This window comes from Neofelis nebulosa, chromosome 4, assembly GCF_028018385.1.
Source record: "Neofelis nebulosa isolate mNeoNeb1 chromosome 4, mNeoNeb1.pri, whole genome shotgun sequence".
Lineage (NCBI taxonomy): Eukaryota > Metazoa > Chordata > Mammalia > Carnivora > Felidae > Neofelis > Neofelis nebulosa.
The window spans coordinates 72816239-72837236 of NC_080785.1; the positions used below are offsets into that span (position 1 = coordinate 72816239).

At 40.5% G+C, this 20998-nt stretch overlaps 1 protein-coding gene across 1 annotated transcript in view; it reads left to right on the top strand.

The window, feature by feature from the left end:
• The first annotated feature begins 3713 nt into the window (after positions 1-3713).
• The window catches only part of CALCR (calcitonin receptor), a 156519-nt gene continuing 139234 nt past the window's right edge, over positions 3714-20998 (top strand). Inside the window, exon 1 of the mRNA XM_058725081.1 lies at positions 3714-3924. The gene's annotated coding sequence lies outside the window, so the exon portion shown is untranslated. The remainder of the gene's footprint in view (positions 3925-20998) is intronic.

Sequence of the window (20998 nt, forward strand, 5' to 3'; positions counted from 1 at the left end):
CATGATTTTATAGAAAAGTTACACCATTCGAGAACCATAAGTGGTATGAAAGTGATACGGTCTGAACCCTGGTTTTGCAGATGAGTAAATCTTGTTTTGGAAAGTCAGAATTGAGAGAGGTCATGCAACCTTTCTACAGTTAGTGGAGGACTTCACTTCCTCAGCAACGAGAATGGAGGGTTTGAGGACTGAAGTGCAGTTTGCATCTAAAGGCTGTTCTTTAGTATCCAAACATGGAATATAATATCTACAACAGGATCCTCCATAAATTAATATCTGCCTAAAGCGGGGTTGGGGGGATTTTTTAAAAAAGGAGCAGAAGGGGCAAAGTCTCATTAAGACAGAATTTTAAAGTCATAAGTGACCAGTGAAAATACCTGAAGTGTGTTACCGCATTTTAAGATGCTTATTCCCTGAATGTCCCTTTGATGAACTAATTTCATTTAAAGACTTATTTGCAAATATAAGGTATTCTAGTGGAAGAGTGGCTTATTATAATCAAGTACCTTAAGATACTTTTGATTGTGAGTCACAGAAATATACTCTACTTTGCATATCTGTACACATACACGTACTTAGTAGAAAACTGAGTTTCAAGAAACTGTGCTCACACTTGTCACAGGAGATAAATATAATTTTCTATTCTTTTCCACTTCATTTTTAAAATATAGCCTGTGCCAACTACACTGATTTCAGAACTAATAGTTCTCATAGCATTTCCAAAAATGCTGCCAATTACTCTTATTAGACTATCCCCGGGTTAATACTTAACCCTCCGAGGGTTTCTACAGTGTTTCTACATAGGAAATATTTTGATAGTGGTCAGACAGCAGCAGAGTTAAATTTCTGTAAATCACCAGTGCTTCTAACAGGTGCAAACCCCTTTGGTGTTCAATAAACGTCTGTTGCTGACAAAGTTAATTTCATCTTCTTGGAAGACCAGAGGGTCACATCTTTGATCCCACTTCTACCATTCACCTTCCCTGAAATCCTCTGCCCACAGAAAACTCCTTTTTCTCTATCTAATATTATCTCTCATAAAATTAGTATTTTGCTCATTCTAGGTCTTGGATGCTTATCCAACACTCAGCTTAAGGTTTTATAACATATGTATGCCATTTTTCTCACTGATTTTCAGACTTCCATCGCTAAGTTATGGTTGAGGGCTGTGTCCCACACATCTTCAGTAGCTTTACCAAACCAAGCCAGACTTATTCTCAGAATACTGGTTGTCAATCAGTGATGTAGGATGCCCTAGGACTAGCCTCCAACAGAAAAGTCTCTGTGCTTGCTTTGTCACACAATGCAGAGGACAGCAACACCCTCCACTCCAGAAAAATCTCCCTGATTTAATGTTATTTCCATGGTTTGGGTACAATGAGGAAATTCTCGGTGGTTGGTCCCCACCAATTGACGATAGGAGATACACAAACAACTTTAATAATTTTCTGCTTGTTTGCACTAAAAAAAAGGTAATTAATGTTCTGAAAGAGAATTCTTAAGGGAGGACATGGTCAGGTGTCGGCTGGTTAGTAGCAGCTGGGATACAGAAATCTATTATTGAACCCAGGACAGATGTCAAAGCACAGAATGAATATTCTTATCTAAATCCTGAATTCATAGGGTTTCTTGTATAGGTTTTAATTTTTGTCATTGCATGTGTGTGTGTGTGTGTGTGTGTGTGTGTGTGTGTGTGCATTTCTCTGCAAGATACTTCTCCCATTGCCTGGGTTCCTTTCCTAGTCACATTTTTTACTGCTAACATCATTCCCGCTTAGATAACTGGAATGAAGGGATTGTAGAATATTCCCCTGCAGTGGGGCTGTGCTGTAGGGTTTGAATACATGGTGAGTCACACAGCCCTCTGGGTCACCAGACTGGAGGTGGCAAGGAAGAAGTGGGGGGGGGGGGCGGCTATGAAGGGAAAAGAGAGCCCGGAAAAACAAAACCCCTGGAAAGTTTAGTGGGATAGCTGATCTGCCCCGGACTCCGTCTTCTATTGGGTCCCCTGAGAGCCCCCAAACCCAAGATATAGGGGTCCCTGAAGTCTCCCTGAGATGGAAAGTGCAAGCTCAAAATAGGATAGAGACACACACATCTTTTGCCTATAGTGACTAACCTCTCCAGCATAGGGATCGGAGAACGGATGGGTGTAGGTTGCAGTCCCATTCACAGAGCACCTCTGCCTCCTGAGTGTTTAGGAGAAACTCGAACTACCCGGGAAAGTGTGCTGTATTGCCGTCTGGCTTTCTTCCCGTCCTCTTATGTTGGTGTTACCATCATTTCTTTGCCGAGCACCTGGTAACCTGGACGGTGTACTGCCACCTTGCAGTCCCGGGACTCGCGAGATGCCGCTTTCTTAGCCCAACACCCCTTCAACAGAGTTAGGAAAAAAGTGTCCGCTGCTGCCTTGCTCTACCCAGAGGTGGGCTAAAGGATGTTAAGGGCTGTGTGTCCTTGGAACCAACTTGCCCGCCTCCCAGGGCGCACCAGCCAGCCAGGTTTGCGCTGTGCCTGGAATCGGATTGTCCCGGGCTCCTCCTCGCATCCAGGGCTTTAGGAGGGAAGAGAGAGGAGTCGCAGTCCCCAACACCAAGTCTGGCACTCCGAACCCCGTCTTCCAACGCCGTCCTCACTGCGTTCACTCACCCTAGGTTACTGTGCCCACCATCAGTCCCCTACGAGGAGGGCGCTGTTCCCCCAAATCCAGCCTGCGCCCCCAGCTCCGGACAGCTACCCAACTCCGAACGCTCTCCCAGGGTTTGCCGGACCCCGGTGGCTCCTCTTGTCACGTCCTGTCTCCCGGCTCCTTTTCTTGCCTCCTCTCAGCACCCCAGCTCCTCGCCAACCGTTTTCCCACCGATCCTCATCCCACTTTCACTACCTCGCCCACTACCGACCCTCTCTCCACGGGCTCCCAGGTGGTGCTGTCCCCCGAGTACTGCTTTAAGGAGCCAGGGCGGCATGGTCTCTAGGTGTAGGTCCTTTTAGAAACTCACCTCCCTCCGGAATTTGCATCTCCGGGGAAGGGACAGGGCTCCCAGAAAGCTGCCTCCGGGGACAAGCTACGAATCTCCCACCCAGACTGTCGCCCCCCTCCCCATTCCTCCCTACCCAAGGTCTAACTCGAGTTCCCCTCCTGCTCCCCGTGTTCACGCCGCGTTTTAGTCTCCGGGACTCGTGGGGTGAGCCCCAGCCCGGACTGGAGCAAGGCAGCTGCCGCGGGCGTAGCCCCACTTGCGGGCCGGGGCGAGAGGGGCTGGCACCGAGGCGCTCGGAGCTCTCCTGCTCGCCCCTCCCTCTCCAGGGACTGGAGGGGGCTGGCGGGGGCGGGAGGGCTTGCGGGCGGGGTTGGGGGGGGGGCTGGCGCTCATCAATTCCGCTGCCACCTCCTTTGCAGCCTGGGGGGAGGCGGGCGGGGGTGGGGCGGGAGCGCGGGCGAGGATAAGACTCTTAAGTCGGGAGAAGTTTGCGCACAGCTCACAGCTGGGCGAGGGAAGGAAGGCGCCCGGAAGGTGAGCCTCCTGGACTTTGGGGAGATGGAAACAACGCATGGGGAAAAAGCAGTTACCTTTTAGCCCATAATACAAGCTGGGTCTAGGTTTAAACCATCAGTTAAGGCAGAAGTAAAGTGTCAGGGAATCGGGAGGGAGGGCAGGAGGAGGGCTGAGGACTAACGCAGTTTGCTCTCTCGTCAAACTAGGAAAGCCAGCCCCCCAGACAACTGGGTGGGCTGCGCCGCGCGGCTCGCGGACCTTCCGGGGTTGGAGAGGTGCGCACCCCGTGCACCTCACCCTGAGGCTGACATCTCCTGCTCAGGAGATGGGCGCTGTAGCTTGAGTTCCTGAGTCTCTGGAGCCACCACCTGCGAATGCCCTTCGCTTCTACTGAGCTGTGCCCAGCAGCCCTGTGAGACTATTCCAGGTAAGGAGGGTCTGGGAATGAATGGGACTTAAAGCTTTGGGATGTTCCCGGGGATGGTTAGCAGTGGAAGGGCACAAGGTACCTTGTTTTTTGATTGCAAAACTGCAGTTTGATTGTGGTGCTTTGAGGTTCAAATGTAGGGTCAGCTTTAGTCTCGGTCGTCTCACTTTACCCTTGATTAGAGAAAAGAGGGTTGTCCTGGGAAGGTGCTACAACTTAGGATTTCATATTGCAGGCTCCTCTGAATTTTTTGTGACTTTCACTATGTTACTAGTATCAATTTTCTCTCAAAAGTTTTATTTTCCAACTTACTGGGTATGAAAATTACGGGGCTGAGAGTTGTGGATTTTTTCCAAAAGGTGTTTATTAACTAACAAACAGATAATATCGGCATCTATGTGATGTGTCATCGTTCTGGATATTGGAAATGAGCACAGTGGTGAATGGCGTTGCTTGTTAAGTCATGTTTTACAGAGAATTATTTTCCAACAATCATTTATGCATAGCAGCCATTCTTCACACCTATTAGGAAAAATATGTTGTGTGCGTAGTTTCCAAAAGGGTACTCTTTTTTCATGATGCTCTTTCCAAGCCTGGGTGAAAGACATCAAGAAAAACTCTAACAGATGAATTCTTCTTCCCCAAGCAGTCATTTTCCTTGAGGTACAAGGAAATCCAATCAAAGTCAAACTCCAACAATCCAGTTCGATTTTTAACCCATTATTCAGGCTTTACCTTGCAAATATGCCTAAGAAAAGTTCTACCTGAAAGCTTTACCTAATATTATATGGTGTATGCGAGACCAGGAGGCAGGGTTCCATTTGCCGATCTTCGGGAGACCCCGACAATTTCGTGGCTCTAGTTAGCCTAAACCAAGACATCTGTTCAAGGCTATTTGTTGAAATTATTGGGTGATGGAAAGTGAAATGCTCAAAAGAAATCAAAGTGTGACCATGTAGTTACTGAAAATAATCTTTAAGTAGCAGAGTGTCTAAGTTTGTGTTTTAAATGGTAAGAGAAAGCAAATATTTTATACATTTGGGCCACTTTGGCTTACCAGTAAAGATAGAGTTGGAATGCTTTTAGTGTTGTGGGATTTGTAAAGCATAATTTGTAATAGCATGTTGCTAGCCTACTATGTGTTCAGTTAACGAACTCAGCTTATAAAAGTAGAAAGTGCTGGTTCTCTACACTGACATTATGAAAGGAACTAAGGTGATTAGATTTGCAAACATCTTTAGTTTAAGTCAGTATTCTCAGTGGGCACTCATTTCTACTCAATATTTTAACATAGCTGAAAACATCCATCAGCCAGGATTTGTTTTGGTTCAATGCCTCTAATCTACAGTTAATTTTGGGAACTATAGCCATAAGAATAATATTCAGTCATATTGTAAAATGCTCTAAGATTATTTATTGACCACACCAATACACTGAGTAAACATGAAATCCTTATTATAACTTATTCACAAGAACACATAAATAATCTTAGAGTTGTATTGTTTCATGATGCTTGGAGTTGAAGAAAATTACCTGATATAAATACGGCTTTGGTTTCCCATTTTGTTATGTATTTGAATTCCAGATAATGAATGATGATGGATGTATAAAGGTAACATTTGTTTCAATCAGTTAAAAAAATGGAGCTAAATCTTAGTATAGTGGTATTGTGGCAACTGTGTTCTTGGTGAACTTCTCAGACTCTTTAAATGTTGACGTGAATGAAGATATTATCTACTGTTGTGTTTTACTGCAGTAAAAATGAAATGGAAATAGGAGACGTGATATTTTCAATGATAACCTAAACCAGTGTTCTCAACTCAGGCTGCAAATTAGAATCAATGGGAGAGCTTTCAAAAAAATAAGGTTATCTAGACCCTTCCCCAAACCAATTAAATCAGAATATCTGAGGAAGGGTCCACTTTTTTTTTATGTGATTTAATGTGAAGCCCTGACTGGGAACCACTGTTTGAGATGGTTCCTGTCAAATTTGGTAGAGCCCGTTAATTTTGGAGGTTCTTGGTGAAAATAAATGCCGTATGTTCTACTGTCGGTTGAATCTTTTTTTCTTTAAAAACTATATCTAATTTGATTTCCCAATTAGAAGAAAAAGAGGTTGTTTTCCCTGATGGTAGATGTTTAAACCATAATAGCTTCCGGGAAAAACATGTTTTTTTCTCCAGAAAACAAGCTATTGAGTTTGAAGCTTACCTGACCATCCAGAAAATGCTTTCGTAAATTAGCTCTAGCTTGGAAAGATATTGGAAATAATGCTTTAAGAAACATAGAATTTGTTTTCATTTTTTTAAAGACCTGAATGATGTGTCATGTGCAAATATGTACCCTTTGAAAGGAGAGAAGGAGGAAAATAGTACCATTGTCTTTGGCACACCAACTAACATATCCCAGGTGCCAACTATGTTCTAGCATTTTCACATAAATTACTTTATTTAAGGCTCACAAGAGCTTTGTGAGGTACCAGCTATTATTTGGATTTTGCATATGAGGAAATTAAGGACCCATTAGGTTAATGAACTTGCTCAAAGCCACAAACCATGTAAATTTAACACAAACCAAGGTCTTCTTATTCTCAGTTCAAAATGTAATAAAAGATATATTTACAAACATTTCTTAAAAATTAAAGGCAGCAGTTTTTTTAAAAAGCAATATTGGTTAAGAGCACAGATTCTAGAATGGCTATGCTTGTGTTTTATGCCTGGCTCCATCATTTTCTAAGAAGCTGTAGGATTCCAGGCAAGTAATCTAACCTCCCCATGCCTTAATTTCCTTTGTAAAAGATTTCTCTAATGACAATTAAACAAATTAATATTTGTAAGTCACGGTGGGTAGGTGCCTGGTGCACAGTAGGTTCTATGTAAGTGTTATACTTTTTTAAATGTCATTCATTAAAAAATATTTTTGATTGTTTGTTATATGCCAAGCATTGCATTAAACCTGAAGATACATAAACAAATACGTCATATCCCTATCCTCAAGGATTTTGTGTCCAATAAAGAATGACCAATACATAAGTAATCATTTCATTCTGGTATGAGAGTTTCTTCCCGTTTAATTATAATCAAAAGCATTATTTTATGTGACAACTTTGTGCTTTTCAATGTTAATATGATCTTCCAGAGCTCCATATAATAAGGTTAAAATCAATTGATAATAGGTTATGTTGTCACAATTGTTTTCAATTCTATCAAAACACAGGAGCCAGTATTAACGTATGTTCTTTACTTTATGAGTTTAGAAAACTGGTCATATGGAAATGTTTGGGGTCTCTAGAATTTTATGTTAGACGTGAATAAGTTAGAGACAAAGAATTGGTAGAAAATGTCATCAGAATATATTCCTCAATACTTCTAAATGCTATTTTTTTGGATTGGTATTCTGAAAAGAGTGTTATCTGATTGGAATGTAGTTTGTTTTGTTTTAAGAATAATAATTTTAGGGGAGGAAGAGTTGATCAAAGAGTAGAGTTAAAGGTCTCTAACACCAGGCTGGCTTGGCAAGAATATGTATATGTCATCAGAACTGGCTATGCTTCTTCCACTATGCCTGTGGCTCTATGCCACTGCCCTGTGTCACTTTACACGATACCTCCAGGGTACCTGTGAATACCTCACGGGTCTAAGATTCTGCCCTCATTCAAATGAAAAGTCCCCCTTTATTAAAAATAGTATATAAATTGGTATTCTTTGTAAAAGAAGAACACAGCACTCTAAACCTAAGGAGATATTTCTCAAAGAAATAAAGTACCTAGCTCGGTGAAATATTTTCTGTTTCTGTAATCAATATTTAACCATTCTATCTCATTGAAATGTCTGTTGCAAATGTATGTCTTCTTCTCTCCTGTCAAGTCTCAAGGCTACCCCCAGTTTTTCCTATGGATGTTGCATTTTTCTTCCTTCTACTTTCACTGCCGCCCCTTTATTTTGAGCATTTATTATTTTTAACAAAATAATTAAATATTCTCCTAATATTCAGTTACATTCAGCCTCCTTGATGCATTCAGTGTTATATAATAGGGTCAGACTTATTTTCTAAGCTCCCATTTTGTCACCTTCTGTTCAGAATTATTCGGCAATTGCTGAGGGACCATAAGACTTAGAACCCTCTCTTCAGCCAGGCATTTAAGATGTTTCATGATATAATCCCATTTTATCTTTCCTATTCAAGTCAAGTTGGAAACCACAACAATTCCCTAATTCCAGTTCTGAAGCCATAATGACGCTGCAAAAATTGACTCCAGGTTTGGAGTCCATCCTTCACTTTCAACCCTTGTGCCCTCGCCTCTCAATCTCAGTGTATATTCTGTTGCCTCAAAATCGAGGTTTGTAGTGGGGGCGGGGGGGGGGCTTTACATCAGTGGTTCAGTGGTGAAGCTGCATTGCTTTGCATTTTGTTTCTTTCCATAGCCCTGGTCTTCATCCCTGCCTTTTACTTGTCTTACATAGTTCAGAATCCGGCATTTCAAATCTTACCTTCCTCCATCCTGCAAAATGTCTTAGTCATTCTCCTGTAACGCATTCAACAAATTTCCATCCTTAAAGCTTTGCTCATATTTTTAAACTCAGTACATATTTACTAAATGCCTATTATGTCCTAGTTGGGGGATTTTGTGACAGGTTACAGCTCCGGGCTTCCTGGGAACTGCAGGACACAGATAGATCAACAGATAGTTACACTATCGTGTGGTAAGTACTCCAATAAAGAAATGCTATGAATGTTGTGGAAGCAGGAACAGAACCGAGCGGAGCATCAGAAAAGCTTTCTGAGGGAGGTGACCCTAAAGGGGACATCATCCGGCATTGATATGACAAGACAGAAGAAGCCGAATAAGGAGGGGAAGAGACCGAGTGTGCTACAGGCAGGACACAAGACTCTAAAAAGCCCTGGAGGTTTACAACAACATGGTGATTTCAGGAAGCCATGGGTATTTGGGTTGGTGCTGGGGAGGTCAGCAGAGCAGGGATCATCAAGTGGCTTGTGTGCCTGTCTCATTAAAGGATTTGCATTTTATCATGAAGACAATGGGGTTTCTCGAAGGAGTTAAAGTAGGGGACTGAAATAATCAGATCTGTGGTTCTGGTAGATCACAGCAGCCAGAAGATAGGAGAGATATTAGGTCGAAGGAGCAATGGATATAAATTAACTGGAAACCTGGAGGCTTATTGCAGTAACAGAGGGGAGAAATAGTTAGGGTCACCTTGTGGGAGATAGAAAAGAAGAGAAAACAGTCAGGAGATTATTGTAGGGATAGCTTTGGTGGAAATGGGCAAATGGTAGAAATTGGAAGTGAGATGAATGAGGGAGAGAGCTGATAGTATGATCAATTCTAGGTGTCTTTCACAGATAATAGGAGAGATGGATGTCTTTCATGTGGTCTGGACAAGGAATATTTTAGGGACAGAAGATAAAGAATTTAATTTGGAACGTGATGCATTTGACTTACCCATGTGATGATGTCCAGTAGAAGTAGATACAGAAATTTGTGACTTGAGAAAGACTTCTGTATTAGAGATATGGATTAGGAAGATGTAAGTGTATCTATTTCAGCTGATAGTATAAGAAGGGACGATTTCTCCTTTGGAGAAGTAAAAACTGAAAAGAGAGAAGAAGGAAAAAAAAGACAGAAAATTTTGAAGAAAAGAAAAACATCTAAGACAGAATCCTGAGAACCAGGTTTTGGTTTTTTTGTTTGTTTGTTTGTTTGTTTTAGGGGACAAGAGTTTGCAAAAAAAAGATAGAGATAAAAGGCTAGATGAAAGGAAGAAACACAAGAGAAAGTGATTTTGTGGAAGCTGGGGAGAAAAAAAGGGGACACCACAAGTAAATCAAGTGGGTAAGAAGTGAGAGATCACAGTTGGATTTAATTAAGAGCAATTTCAATAGTGGGTTGAGGAATAAAGGAGAAGCAAGGAAATTGAGACACTGAGGGTCCACAATAATTTCAATTAGTTTGACGTGAACTCCTTGCTTTATTTCCCTTCTTTGAAATTTTACCGTCCCCTAGAGTTTAACTTAAATGCTGCTTCCTTCTTTTAGCCTTACCTGGATGGCCAACCCTCTCCCCCCACCCCCCACCACCAAGGCAAGATGTAATATTACACCTTGATATCTCTTTCCTTAGAGCTTCTAGGAAGTACCATGCATGCCCCTATGTATGTGTGTGTGTATAAAGTATTCTTCCCTTTTGTCTCTCATTCATTGAAATAAACTCTTTATTATAACAGTGTATTGGGTGGGGGTAAAGATGGGTTTCATTAACCCCTACCCTCTGGGACTACAATCTAGAAAACCCAATTATTTCGGTATCCAATATTTCTCAGAATGGAGACTCAGAAGTTTCATGGGTGAATCTTTCAGGGAAAAATACCACTTTTGAGGCACAGGTTATACCACTTTATACTTGTCTTCTCGCACTTTATCTCCCTTTTCTGTTGTAGAGATCTGTTAATTTTTCTTATTTTCTTACTCGATTAAGAAGGACAGAGTCATCCGTTTATCCTGTATTCCACAGCACACAGAGGAGACTTTCTCTTCTCTTAGTGAAATGAGTTAAACTAACCTAAATGTTGCCATAGATATGGTGCTTTTTTTCCCTGAAATTATTTTTGTCACATTAAGCCTTAAATTTTTCCTCTTTTAAGGTATCAACTAGCTGATACCCCAGAGATTTCAGTCCCTTCTCTCTGGTATGCTGCAAATCAGTAATCCATCCCACATTTCTTACACCGGTACTGTTATTTCCAGCTTGAATCGGTGTTGACTTGAAGAGCCAACTCTATTTTCTTTAGTGAGCATTTAATACATAGCTTACATATTCAGGGGGGCCTGGATGGCTCAGTTGGTTAAGGGCCCGACTCTCGGTTTTGGTTCAGGCATGATCTCATGCCCTGCATCATGCTGTCTACTGTCAGTGCAGAACCTGCTTCAGATCCTCCATCTCCCTCTCTCTCTGCCCCTTCCCTGCTCTCTCTCTCTCTCAGAAATAAATAAAAAACATTTTTAAAAAAATAGCTTACTTATTCAGAACATAGCATTCATTCTAAGCATGCAGAATTGTTTTCCACTGGCCCCCTTACACTTTCTTAATCACAAAGCATATACCTCTACATCTCCCGTGCCTCTTGCACCAGGCTGAAGCTACTTAGGTGATATTTATACCTCTGTAGGCAGGGGCGAAAAATGGGACTTCCCTTCTCATATTCCCAGTGTGGATCAAAGCCCTGGAAACAATTAATCTTAAATTATTTGAATAACTGATTGTCCCCAAGTTAGTATCTCTAGGAATTTAGGAATATAACTAAAGTAACATCAAAAACAGCCTACTAGGGGCGCCTGGGTGGCGCAGTCGGTTAAGCGTCCGACTTCAGCCAGGTCACGATCTCGCGGTCCGTGAGTTCGAGCCCCGCGTCAGGCTCTGGGCTGATGGCTCGGAGCCTGGAGCCTGTTTCCGATTCTGTGTCTCCCTCTCTCTCTGCCCCTCCCCCGTTCATGCTCTGTCTCTCTCTGTCCCAAAAATAAATAAAAAACGTTGAAAAAATTAAAAAAAAAAAAACAAAAACAGCCTACTACAACTCGTTGAACCCTGACTGTGTGCTGCATACAGCAATGCTCAGTCATTATCATGACAATCATATGGGATATTATTAAGCCCATTTCACGAAGACAGACTCAGAAAGCTTACGTGACTCACCAAGGTTCATGCATCTCCAAAGCATCAGGGCTAGAACTCAAACCTAAGATCACCTAATGCCAAAAAATTATGCTGCCCTACTGCAGTCAAATGACATTTTGATGGTGATTTGGACATCTTTTTTTTTTTAATTATAATTTGTCTATATTAATTGTCTTGAATGATCAGAACCTTCAATAACAGAAATAGGAGCCCTTGTCAACATGGACTTTTAAGTCAGTATCTCTGGAGGCTTTATGCTCAGCTTTCCAGCCCAGTGGGGCTGCCGGGTCTGTGGCTATCATCCTGACAACCAAGACCCAGCCTTTTGGAATACCCCGCAATAGTCCAGGCTCGTGCTCTGTGAAAAAGGAAACATTCTAGATAGCTACACACATAAGCAGGAACCCCCTGCACTGCGATGAAAATGTGAAATGTGATATAGTTCTAGGATTTTAGGCTTTCTTGTCTGACCCAAACCTATTTCTATGAAGTAGCTGTTAATTTATTACAAACATAGATGAATTTGGTGTCAGCCAAATATGATAGCTATATTTATCCTCTTCTGGAGCCCAAAAGGAATGGCACTTATCCCAGAACTATCCTAAGGAAAAAAAAAATCTCCTTGATAATAAAAATTTTTAAAGGAAAGTTCTGCTGTTTGAGGAAGTTGCCTCTCGAGCGGGGGGCTCACAAAGTCAACCAGGACAATAAGGGCAAAGGGAAAGGCAAATGGCACCATTGCCAAGTTTGAATTTCAGATGGACATGACTCATACATGAATTAACCCAAACTTCAGCATAATTATTTGTTTCCAACCTTAAGTCCGACAGAATTCTTGCAGGCATGAAGGGGGTATTGTGGAAAACGTCCATGTTTACAGACATTGAGATGGGATCTCTTTAGCCCAAGATTCAAAGAAATTCATGACACAAAGAACACAATAATGCAAATTGCTTTAGCACCTCCTTCCCTGGGCCTACTACAGGGCTAAAAGGTCAGGACAATATTAGAACACTTTTTCATTCCTAACGTCATATAGACTGCAAAGATGGCATTAAGGCAAAAAATCCCAGCAAAGTGGTGAGCGATCATTGTTGCTCGAGGGCCAATTCAAGGAAAAGCAAGAATTTACTGGGGTGCTTTTCTTCCCATTCAGAATGAAAATAATTTTATTGCATCCAGTGAGGAAAACGTATATTCTTGCAAATTAGATACGTTATTTTAGAAATAGAAGTTCAGTGAGAAACTTGGCATTTCTTAGCTACTAAAATATTAAGACTCTGGGCAAATTTGAGGAGTAGCAACTTGGAATCAGCAAATATCAAAACTGCAAGTTAGAGCCTCATCGAACTGCATTTTAATTTGTTAAAGAGGCATTCCTAGTATTTGAGGTAATGTCATACATTTTCTTGGTAACTAATATTGTATCCTTATTATTAATAAGAGGTCCAATGCTTTCATTAAAGAGGAATATGCAATGGCATATTTCCCCATCAGTAGGTGACAGTGCTGCCTTGAGAACTCCAGTCTTCAGACTCTAAGTCCAGTGCTCTTTTTGAAGAGTCTGCAGAATTGCAGGGAGTTGTGAACATTTGCAAAAAAAAAAAAAAAAAAAAAAAATTGCATGAATGTCCTTATATTAGATAACCACGAGGCCAGTTGAACACATAAGTAACAGTGGCCCTGAACTACACTGCATAAGATGCTGTCTCTCATGTCCCTTTTCTTCTCTTAGCTCCCCAAGCACCTCCACTCATAGTATTCCCATTTATTGCAGAAGCCCGCTTTCCTAACAAAAATCCCCATTGCTTAAATCTTTCCACAATCTCCCTCTCAGCTCCTTTTTTGCTTGCCAAAATAGATTGCTTTCCTCTTACCCTCTTCCTATAAACACTGCTCCCTGCAGGTAATATTGTAGTGGAATAAACCTTTATTCCCTTCAGGAAAAAAAAAAAAAAAGTCTATTATCAACGATTTAGGAGCTAATTCTTAAACCTGGCATTTCCTGTTGTGTGTTCTCCAATCAGATCAGTTTGGATCTTTATTCCCAAACTTGAAACTTTACGCCACACATCAGCTTGTTGAAAACTGTGAGAAGTGGGCTTCGTTGCATATCCACTGCCTGTAAGGTAGCCCCCACACCGTCAGCTCTTGTCGGGGCCACCCCAACAGCCTCCTATGTGGCCTGCTCACTAGCCCTCGGGCCTCTCCTGACACATTCTCTGCTCAGCACCCAAAATGAGCTCCTCAAATGTAACCCAGATTCCGTTTCTCCTCTGTCCGTAACAGCTTCCGGGGACACCTGAACCCATGCTCACACTCATCACCTTGGCCTCCAGTTCCTGTGTGTGACTTGGCAGCCACAGCCTATGAGCCCAGCCTCATCTACTGGGACCACTCACTCCACCACGCTGATCTTGATCCATTCACTGGAAGGCACTACACCCTTTCCCCCTCATGCCCTCGCACGCGCCCTTCCCTCTGTCCGGGATGTTCTTTTCACCCATTGGCACATGGCTGGCTGCTTCTCTTACTTCAGGCCTTAGCATAACAACGCTCACTCCCTGAAGAGTCCCGCCATAGTCCCTGCACTTTCTAAAGTATGTGTTGTCCTACTAATCTCTTATCTCAGCTCTTTGCTTATTTCCTTCATAATAGTCAATACAGTTTGTAAGCATTTTATTTTTGTGTCTGTTTCTTTTAGTTTTCTATCACCTGCATTAGAATATAAATTCCACAAGGTCTGTCTTGTTGACACTTTTAATTCCCAGCGCGCTAAATAAATATCTATGTAACAAATTGAAGGAATACATCCGCTTAATCTTGTCCCATCCACAGCATTTCTCAATTTATGTGACTATAAGGCCCTTTTATGGTACACCGCCTCTTGATATCTGGCTGAAAATCTTTGGAAAATCTGCCTTTTTGAAAGAAAGTGGAGATAATGGCAGGAATTTTAAGTACTAACACAAGTGTGACTTGGGGGCAGGTGTGCCTTTTTGATAAGATTCAAATCTCCCCTTAGATGTAACTTTTCATAGTAGGATTGACCACCTGGTGTCATATTCATGAGTTTAAAGGGGGCTAACACCTGCTAAGGTAAAACCATACCCACTCTTGTAAAAGCTAATTTTAATCTATATCACCCTTGGAGGATACAGGGCTTTTAAGAATCGAATCACTTTTATAAGTTATCATAACTATATCTATAGTTCTTAGCCTCTTTTGAATCTGCAGTTTGAACCAACTACATTTTTCACCTGTCTGCCTTATTGCCCGTATATCAAAATAAGTATTTCTAAGTAAGAACTTTTCACAAATTATGTGGCTCAAATGAGGTTTTTTTAAATAAGTATTTCAAGTTACAGTATGCAAAACTAGCTAGAGTAAGAACACTCCATCAATATAAACAACTTGTACATGGGAAACTCTTAGAAATTAAGTTTTGGTGTTGGAATTGACCAGACCATACTCTAAACAGAGCCCAATGTGAAATTTTGATCAGTCTCAGAATCCCAGCAGTGTAATTTCCTGTTTTTAAGAAAAGTATGTTTTAACAACTTTCAAGGATACTTAGATAAAAAATAGATTTATTGAAATATTTTAATAATGGTGATAATGGTAGTAATAATAATAGTAACACTTACATAGAACTTACTTTGAGCCAGTGATAATAATAGATATTAATATATTTAATCTTCACAGCAACCCTCTCAGGTAGGTACTATAATTATTCTCTTTACACAATGAAGAAACTAAAGCACAGAGAGGTAAGTAACCTATGGGAGAAGACGCAGCTTAATCCACGACAGATTTGGAAAGGAAACCAAGGAGGTCTGGCTCCTGAGAGTAAGTAAATGCTAAAAGGGAAATGTATTTGTTGTAAATTTACGTTAAAAGCTTCACAGCCAAAATTTGTTATTATGACGTAAAATGTCTTTAAATTTTGCATTTTTGCATGTCTTTCAGCAGCAGATCCACAGATTTCTTTTTCTTGGAAAATTAAAAGAATTAAATAGTGGTTTTCCTAATTTGTTCTAAATATTAATCTCTATAGCTGTCATGAGATGTACCCATGCTAATAGTATTCCACTCTGCCCTGTGGTTTACAAGAAGAGGAAATTGTACTTTGCCAAGTTGACACCTCATTCATGAAAAGCAGAGTCAAATTCAAAAAGTTAATCTGTTTTTATTCTTTTAAAGGTGCAATTTCTGCTGCAAAAATGCAAAACACAACTCTTAACAAAACATGGTTTTAAGTAGAATTTCAAAACTATATTTTGATTACTTCCATGGAAATTAGTCAGAAACCCATGATATATATGGTCTTAATGATGTGGGGGGAAAAAGTGGTCTAAAAATGGCAAGTACAAATACATTGAATTTTAATTAGTCTAAAAATGGTCAAGTTTCCTATTCACTCACTTGGAGATGATAAACTTTCCAAGATCTATTTTGGAGCATGCCAAGTCTTTTCCATGTGCTCTAAGCGGTCTCATTTCCCTACGCGGTGACTATGTCAGCACTCTGAGTACTTGTGCAGCGGGGGAGATCTGATCAGATACCCGAGGGAAAATCTGTGTGCGCTTCCGTGTTCAGGATGCTCAGCTGCTCACAAGGGATTTCTATTTACCATCTCTGATCCCTTTTAATTTATTTACCATATCTGGGGTTATTTTATTTTCTAAATTATAGTTCTCTTATTTACTGCTGTGAAATTTTTCATGCAGTGTATTGTGTAATGCGTTTTACTCTAAAGCTTCCCCCCCTCTACTGTTACAGCTCATTTTAAGAATAATGAAAGAAAGCATTGGAAAACATGTGTGTCAGGGATATTTCACAGAATATTGATCTAGAACCTAACTGCTTTGCATTAGATTATCCAATTTCCCTGTGAATCAAGTCGTTTTTCCAGCAGTAAGTTATCATTTCAGAGGCCAGGAAATGAATGCATCACAAAGTGAGAAGCTTTTATCCTCCAAAGTTGTAGAAAAGTGTAATCAAATTCATGGAGAAAAAGAATAAAAGAAAAAAATGTGTATATAGCACAAGGAGATACTTTTATTCGTTTTACTTCAATCTAATGGGAAAAGAAAATCTCTTAGCATTTCTTGTGTCAATTTGATGTGATGCTATATTCTTTTTTAAAAATTTTTATTTATGCATTTCCTTTAAAGAAAGCTCTACGCCCAACATGGGGCTTAAAATTCATGACCCCGAGATCAAGAGTTGCATGCTCTACTGACTGAGCCAGCCAGGCACCCCTGTGACTCTATATTCTAAGCACTCAAGAAAAAAAAAAAAAAAACACTTCAGGATCTTCTTTGCCCTCTATAATCTCAAAATATTACAGAATAATATTTATATTGTCCTCAGTAATGCAAAATACCCTCTTAGGATGGGGCGGGGTGGGGGGGGGGAAGCCCTTGGACTTTAACACAGAAACACATCTTGAATGCTTTTGAAAATTGATCAGTTTCTCTAACAGAAAAGGACAGGCCACCATTCTGTTCAGTTTAGGTAACCTTCAAACAAGTAAATTAGTAAAATCAATTTAGCAGAAGCCCAAAGGTTCATAAACATTGCATTATAGAATTCATTTAGACCCTGCCTAAAATTTTCCCTTCCAGAAAGCCAAAGTTGACACACTGAGAAAGGTTATGATTCAGAGCAGACTGACTGATGATAACCTGTTGAACCTCGAAAGATGAAACAGAGCCTACTTTCTTTGCTACTTCTCTCTTGATTTAAGGCATGAATTTTTCTAAGCTCCTACCCCCTAACCCCCAGCCCCACGCTATCTCTTAGCATAATGAGAATAATACACCTGAGCTTTTCTTCGTATTTGTTAAAAGGTCCCACCTGAAAGATTCAGGAGAAAACATCTAGTTTTAATACACCAAGGTTTGCAATAAAAGTTCTCTCTCACCATCAGCTTTACATTCCTAGCCTTCATTCGGATATTTAAGTTCTACTCATGTTAATTTATGTTAATCCATAATTTACTTGTGCATTTGAGGAAGTTTCAAAAGAATATAGCACCTCCCTGTCACGTTTCCTCTTCTCAGTCACTTGTATGTAATCTTCTCAAACAACCTTGTACCATTCGCTACTCCTTTAGTACACACGTTTTTATAGATGATTAGAGCAGATCTTAGAGGTTATAATACAACTCCTGCATCATATAAATGAAGAAATAAAGGAGACAAAACTTCTCCAGTGTCACACAGGTATATCGGTTCCATCCCATGCTGCATTAAACAATTTTATATTGAATATATACCTCTATTGAATAGAGAGATATGTGCTAGGAAATAAGATACTCTTCATTGAGGAACCAAGATTATAGCAATATAGGTTGAGTTAATTTCTCCTTTTGAATCTGTCACTGTCCAGAATCTCAGACCCTGTATTTAAAAAAGAAAGGTCAGGATACAGACATAACCACCAGGGTGACTAGTGGGCATTAGGTAGGGAGATGTAGGCAATAGGGCAATGTATGAGAGATATACAGCACCTTGGGTGACTCCCTGAGTTGTCCAGGCTGATGGACACCTAAAAAAAGACTTAGGTAAGAAAGAAAGAAAGCTTCTCTGGTCTTACCATTACTCATTGTATCCAAACTAGAGATTTTTGTTGTAAAACCTTCATTTTGTTTTCTTTCCTCTTCATAATAGTTACTTAAAAATATTTTTTATGTTTATTTATTTTGAGAGAGTGAGAGAGAGAGAAAGCACGAGCAGTGGGGAGGTATGGCAGGGAGAGGGGGGTCTGAAACAGGCTCTGTAATGACAGCAGAGAGCCCGATGCGGAGCTCGAACTCACGAACCGTTTAGATCATGACCTGAACCAAAATCAAGAATCAGACGCTTAACCAACTGAGCGACTGAACCACCCCGGAGCCCCTACTCTTCATAATACTTTACGCAGAGCTCCAAAATAGACATCACTGAATTTTTAAGTGATAATCATGCATGTGATTTGCTTTTAGGATTTCTCAATGTATTTGTTTAAAAACTTTCCCAAGGTGATATGTTGCTGAAATTACCTTCAGATGCACTCAGGACTTTGAGGGACAAATGAATGGGACAGGTAGCATGAGAGAGGGATTGGGTGGAGCCTGGGACAGAGTTCCAAATAGGGCACCAAAGAGGGGCTGGGAGGAGCCAAAGGCAGTTTGACAACTGTGAATGCACTAAGAGAGCAAAGAGGGGAAATGTTACAAGAAATAGCAGGGACCACCACTTATTGGGCTTCTGGTATATGCCAATCTGTGCACAAACATGCATCATCTCATTTAGGCTCCACAATCACCCTGCAAGCTAGTTATTTTTATCTCCATTTTGCAGATGGGAAAACTGAAAATCAAAGAAGCCAAATAAATTAATAATAAGAAATAAGAATAAAATAATTATAATAGTTAATAATATGTGAACAGTAAGTTACTTTTAAAACTTACATTTTTGAGGGCTAATTAGGTTGAGTCATGGACAAATAATCCCATTTATTTTTCATAATAATCACAGGCATTCTTATTATACCCATTTTACCTACGGAGACCGGTGAGGCTTAGGGACTTAAAGGTGATATATCTCAAAGCAGAGGCAGGATTTAGGCCTAAACCGCCTAACTTTGGAGCACGTGGTTTGGATTGCCATTCGCAACTACTAAAAACAGAGCATGCATTCTCACCCAGGTTTGTTTGCTACCCGTCCATAATTTTTCCATGTCCTAAGTAGCCTTTAAAATGATGGTCTTCAAATACGGCCTGATGGCCCATGCTGATCCATGGTGGAGTTTCACTGTCTGGCAGCAAAATAAAAAGATCAAAGACAATGTCAAGAGTTTCTCCCGACACGATGTGTGTTTGATTTAAAGGACTGCACTTTGTTCTGAGATTACATTCTTCCTTTACTGGAGCAAAAATATCCCTTCTTTTTATCTAATGATGACGGTAATTGATGATAGATTTTTTTTAAAACATACTTTATTTTAAAATTATACATTTGTCGACCCTAAGTCGCCAACCTCACATCAGGGACAATGGGCAAGGAATTGTATGTATTCATAAAATTTTAAATTTGGGGGTCTTTTAAAAAAGCATGCTGCTAGGGAATGGAGGATGGTACACAAAGCAAACTACAAATTAGCCCAAGACTAACCCTTATGCTGGTGAGTATCACTTTATAGTTGTTTAGGAATTTACAAGGAAGCATGTCACACTTAAAATTGCCAGTGTATATCGGGGCGTCTCAATTAAGCATCTGACTTCGGACCAGATCATGATTTCGCAGTTTGTGAGTTCAAGGCCCACATCAGGCTCTGTACTGACAGCTCAGAGCCTGGAGCCTGCTTTGGATTCTGTGTCTCCCTCTGTCTCTGCCCCTCCCCCACTAGCACTGTCTCCCTCTGTCTCTCAAAAATAAAGAAACTTTAAAAAATATTTTTAAAAATTGCCAGTGTATAAATATATTTTTATAGAATAGCACGTTCCATAGAGAAAACACCTGAGCTTTGGTGGACTAGTGTGTACACCGTCTAAGAAATGCTTTCATATTCAGCATCTCATGTGATCTGTACTCAAACTTCCAGAAACCAGTATTACTGTAACAGGAAGGCTGTTGTCCTTAGAGTACACAATAGGATATACTACTTACTAGTATTGCTTGGCCTCTCTTAGCCTCAAGTTCCTTTAAGAAAGGAATTATTTCAATCCCAAAGGACTATCTCGTGGATTTTAGATAAAGTAGGAAAAGTGCCACACAGGGTATAAAGCATATAGCAGTTCATAACTGCTATCTATTCTTATAATTATTATGATATTAATTTTATAGATGAGAAAACTATAATCAGATTAAAATGAGCCAAAGTAGCTCATCTAGTTAAGTAGTTAAGTGATGGATTTGGGCTTGCACCCACTTCTATCCATATCCCAAAGCTTCTTTTGGTTACTTCCCACCTACAATTCTGTGTGAATCTCAAACCTTCTATTCACTATCTCACACCACAACTCCAGTAATGGTAAAAACCTGAGAAATCCCTTTGATTTGAATGCGCCTCCATCATTCTGTAGATGATGCTGTCCATATGGACACAGCACATAAACTTCTCAGAAAGAGATTCAGATGAAATTTAAAGTGATTAATTGTAGGGGTGCCTGGGTGGCTCAGTTGGTTAAGCATCCGACTTCCACTCGGGTCATGATCTCGCGATTTGTGGGTTTGAGCCCCATGTCAGGCTTTGTGCTGACAGCCCAGAGCCTGGAGCCTGCTTTGGGTTCTGTGTCTCCCTCGGTCTCTGCCCCTCCCCTGCTCGTGCTCTGTCTCTCCCTCTCTCCAAAATAAAAATAAACATTAAAAAAAAATGATTTGTTGTCTATATCAG